General features: G+C 49.3%; 1 non-coding gene across 1 annotated transcript; it reads left to right on the top strand.

Moving 5' to 3' along the window:
* The first annotated feature begins 4,335 nt into the window (after positions 1–4,335).
* TRNAR-UCU (transfer RNA arginine (anticodon UCU)) lies at positions 4,336–4,420 on the top strand. Its single transcript is given in 2 exon segments — positions 4,336–4,372; positions 4,385–4,420. It is a non-coding gene; the product is annotated as a tRNA-Arg (tRNA).
* Positions 4,421–5,312: the final 892 nt, after the last annotated feature.

Consider the following 5,312-nt stretch of genomic DNA (forward strand, 5'->3'; position numbering starts at 1 on the left):
TCATAATATTCCTATGGACAAGGTGTAGAGGTGGAGGTTGGATGAAAGTAGAATTAAATGGAAAGGAGTGAACCACTGGAACTTAACCGTGAATAAAGTCATCTTGCAGAGAAGTCTCTAATTGAATGCTGAAGGGTTCTGTTCTTGGTCAATTTCTGTTCAATATTTTTATTAATGACTTGGATAGAGACATGGATAGCATGTTAGCTAAATTGGTGGATGACACAATTCTTTTAAGGGATAACTTCCATGTTGGATAACTGAATCAAGATCCAAACCACTTCATGGCCAGAAACCAGCTCCCTACATGATTGGATTGGAAGCAGGCAGAGAATATCTGTGTACACTTCAAGGCTAGTCTTTTCATGCTTTATATCTTTTTGTAATCCTTCCATTTTCATTCTTAAATGAATGTGTTATGACTTAGCTTAGTTAGATGTTGCCACACTTTCTTAAATTGACATCATCTTTCATTGCTTCTCTCTGCTTTAGGAGATACTGCCCTTGACTGTACATTTTTTTCATAAGATTTTACAATTAATTTTCTCTTCTAATCCATTGTTGTCTTTGGCAATCACCTTTCTCTATTTGACTAGTAAGTCAGATGTTTTCTCACTAAGGATCTTTCTAGATCGTTTTGGTTTTGTTGTGGCAATTAATACACACTGGCTAAATCTGTGGACAAAGTTTTCACTCACTGTCATTTCTTTTATCCATTTTACATTTTTTATGCTCAATTATTTGTTTATATAATCAATGGCTGTCATTTAAATTGTATGCCATAGCTTTTTCCCTTTTTTAAAAGCAACTGATTATTGCCCTGAGTCAATCATCTGACTGTACAGATAGCTAACTCAGAATTGACTCCCACATCACTTAACAAGTCTTTTCCTGTCTATTAAAAATGGTTCTTTATGGTATTATTTGGTGCTCATCATATTCAAGGCCTACAAATTTTTTTTGTTCAAATAAAATGCTCATTGTATAGACGTGAGACTTCTGTGAAATCTACAAGTCTTCGGCCTATAACTCTCATTCCTTCTTCCTGAGCCATACTTATCCCCAGCCTCAGAAACCAAGGTCACCTCCATTTAATGATGAGCCATATGAATTGGATTTTGTGGAGAAACCATGATTTTTTTAAAGTTCTTTCTGCATAAACCTTAGTAGTATAGTATGAGACCCCCAAAGGCATACGATGCATTTTAACTTAAAAATAGCAAAATGAAGTAACGTTTAATTTAGGGTTTGGCTACTTAAGTAGCTGATATTGCAGAGAGCCAAAGATGATGCTTGGGATAAATGAATATCCAATGTGTTGCTACCATCTGCTGGTCAGTAAAAGAAATGTCATTCTATCATTTCGGTCTACCAGTCAATCTAGTAAGAGGGATAATGTGCTGCCTCCAATAGGTTGCTCTCCTCCACATCTCAAATAATATTCCCATATTCCACAACCAACCGCACCACTAACAAAACCAGTTCCACCACAAATTTAATATGAAAACTGTAGAAACCATGTGGGGGTGGGGGGAGGCGGGGGGGGGGGGGGAGGGTGGGCACCAATCCATTCATAAGGATCCCTGAGGGCTGTATTTTGACCTAGTTTTAAAATGTAATATTACCTGTTTTTAATGTAGTTTTGTTCAATATTTCCCAATTACTTTTTAACCCAGTTGGGGGATGGGTGAGGCAGTGCTGTGGGTTGCATGCAGCATGTTTGATATCTCTCGATTTCCAGAATGCTTAATTATGACTTTATCCTGAGATAACTTTATCAAGGTAGACTTTATTTGACTACTGCATAATTAACACCATGCAAATTTTCTAACACACTGTTAACTGTCATCTTGGTAATGTTTTCCATACATATACAAGCATTTTTGGTTTGAACTTGTGGAGGGGAACAACTTTGGGCTAAAATTATTCTTTGGGCTCAGCGAAATACATGGCATGCAAAAAACCACCTTTCCATAACAGGTGAGTTTTAAGATTTTTGTTTGTTTGTTTTGTTCGTTTTTTAGGTTGTAGCATTATTTTATGTCTATAATAATAAAAACATTCTCATCCCTGAGAGACAGCATAGCAGCCTTAGAGATATAGGGCAGCCTTAGAGATGATTTAAGTACTGTCTCTATCCTATACTAGCTACTGGAGTGAGCCATTGGCCCTAAGACCATCAAGTTATAAAGAAAATGCCAATTATCTAGGGGGAAAATTCAATGCTAGGAGTTCCCCATTCTGATAAAATCACAAATCCTGACCAAAAAAACCCCACCTCATCCTACATAACTGAAAATCCCTGTTGATATGAAGGAAAGGTATTAACTCCATAGTCATGTTAATGTTTAATGTTTACTATGGCAATTATAGTCAAGAACATATAAAAGTTCTAAGGACATCTGTCAAAGGCCATCTTATTTCAGTAACTGATACGCTGAGAGTGGTGGGAACAAGAGGGTGTGGAGTGGTTCACCAGTGGTACCAAATGGGGGCTGTACACTACTATCATGAACCAGGGAGAACCTTTTATTTGGAAGTCTAGTGTTCACCATCATGTGTGTGTACATGCGTGTGCACGACCCTGAGATAGATTCTTGTGGCGGTACGCCATCTGTGGAGATATCTACATGGGAAAGTTTTTTTCTCACACATGAACCACTCCCTTCCTTCCACCTACAAGGTAACATCTTCCCCTGGCACATACGTGCCATTGTCTTACTAGGGTCTCCTGTTCATTGGGTCACCCATGGTCTGCACCCTCGTACACATCACGCAGCCCTCCTCCTCTCTCACACACACATTATATGCCCCTTTCCATAACCCATTCTCCCAGGCGTCTTCTGTCCGTATAAATCAGCTCTGTTATAGGTAACGTACACGTGTGTGCCTGTGTATCCACTGCTCTACATGCCTCGATAATCATCAGTCATATCACATATAACATGTATCTGTGTATCAGTACAGCTCTATAAACACACACGTCATGTTATAGAATGTTACATATTACGTGCAACACGTGTATATTGCACACACCAGTCATGCTATATATGGTGCATTGTATGTTATATACCATATTATATATGTGACAGACTGTTACATACGATACATGTGCCGTGGTGCATCTATACACATTGCACGCACCAGTCACGACATATGTTATATGTTATAGAATGTTACATATGATACATATTATGCACCACGTGTACATCTGTGCACACTGCACACATCAGCCTGTTAGGTTATACGTGATGCGCTGTTACGTCATGTCACAGTGTTACATACGATACACAATACGTACCACGTGTACCTCTGGCCACACTGCGCACGCATGGGTCGCGGGACACACCATCCGCCCACGTGCACCCAGGCGGGTCTCTGCACCTCTGTGCCCGTCAATCACGTTCCACATAAGACACACCTTGCGCACGTGTGCACATCACTACAATCAGCCGTTAATTACTCTGGTCCTCTACCCACACACACAGCCGCGTGTCCACCGTTACCCACGCTCTCCGGCCACGTCGGCCCATGGTCACGTTGGCCGTGGTCACGTTGCGGGGCCCCCCCACCCCCGGGGCTCGGCTCACGCGTACCCCTCCCCCATCCCCGCACACCGCACACTCACGTGCCCCTCCCCCATCCCCGCACACCGCGCACACGCGCTGCTCACACATCTCACACTCCCTTCCACACTTGGCTGCTCCCCGCCCCCCATCTTCTCTCCCCCCACTGTGTCGCCCACTCGTGGGCGGCCCGCACCCCCACTAGAGCGCCTTCTTGGGGCGGGGGTGGGCCCACGACGTGACTCAGGGGTCCTGCGGGGCCCGGGCAGAGGCAGTGCCGCGAGCCGCCCGGGGTCGGGCCGCTCCACGCACCTCCCCGACCCCGGGCTGGCCGCGGCCGCCGCCCCCGTGACTAACGCCGGCCCCTGCTTCTCGTTCCAGGGCCGGCGGAGGGCGGCGCGGCGGAGGAGGCGGCTGCGGTCCGGCGGTCACGTAAGGCAGCCCGCTCACCATGGTGCCTCCGCCCCATACTGACGGGCGTCTGGGGAGAGGGAGAGCGCGGGCGCTCGATAGACGGGAGCTGGGAGGGGCCGGGGGGGGGGGGGGCGGGAGCCACCGTGGGCTCGGGGTACACGGGGCTTCCGGAAAGATGAGGCCCCGAGCCGAGCTGGGCCGGGGCTACCCGCTCCCAGGTCCGCCAAGCGGCGGGGCGTCGGTGTTGGGCCGGGCCGAGGGGCGGCGGCGGCGGCGGCAGCAATGGCAGCAGCGGGCGGGCGCCGGGCCTTAGCCTCTGGCTTTATGTGGCAGCTGCGCAGGGAGTCCAACAGGTGGCTCCGTGGCGCAATGGATAGCGCATTGGACTTCTAGAGGACGAAGGCATTCAAAGGTTCCGGGTTCGAGTCCCGGCGGAGTCGTAAATGTTTTTTTAATTTTGGATCATTTCCTCCCAGCTCCCTTTTTTTTCCCCCGCTGCGTGGCAGCCCTCTCTCAGGCCCACGCTCGCTGCCCACGCCGCGCTCAGCCTTGGCGACTCCCGACCTGCGCCAGCCTTCCCGGAAGGCGGAGCGAGGAAGGAGGAGCCCGGGGCGGGGCGGGGACCTGCCCCCCTGGCCCCCACTTCACAGGCCCAGAAAGGTGACCTGCTCCGGTCCAGGCCGCGCCCCCTTCCTCGGTTTTAGAGGTGAGCGCCCTGAGACCCGGAGAGATTACCAGCGCGTCCCGTGTGCGGCGTGTCCGCACGGGCCCGCTGGTGCCCAGGGAGGTCGGCACCTTGAGTCCGGCCTGCACCCCGCCCCGCCTTACGGACGAGCAGACTGAGGCCTGGAGAGTCCAGGTGGCTCCCCCAGGTCGCGCAGGAGCACCCCGGTGGTGTAGGGTGCCCACAGACCCCAATATAAGCAGCCCCCGCCCCGAGCCTCCCCAAGAAGGAAAAGAAATCCGAGGACGGGGGTGGGGGTGGGGGAAGGGGGTGCCCACTGGTGCCCAGGAGCAGCAGAGAGGTCGGGAGTGATCCTGGGTGGGCCCTCTGCGCCCCATCAAGGCACGAAAAAGGATGGGAAGAAGGTGGTGCTGCCCTCTCCCAAGGAATGGCAAGGCTCGGCTTCCCAGGATTCTGCGAATTAGCCCTGGAGGACGCTTAGGACATTATCACTGGCATGATGCCCCTTGGCACCCTGGTGGAGCTTACAGACGCCTTCCCGGAGTCACGTTTACTAAATGTATTAAATAAAGCCCATGGGATGACAGCGGAGCCCGGTTATATTGAAATAGAATCATAAAAATAAATCTTTTAAAAACCAAGTTTAC

Source organism: Notamacropus eugenii, chromosome 2 (assembly GCF_028372415.1).
Source record: "Notamacropus eugenii isolate mMacEug1 chromosome 2, mMacEug1.pri_v2, whole genome shotgun sequence".
Taxonomy (NCBI): domain Eukaryota; kingdom Metazoa; phylum Chordata; class Mammalia; order Diprotodontia; family Macropodidae; genus Notamacropus; species Notamacropus eugenii.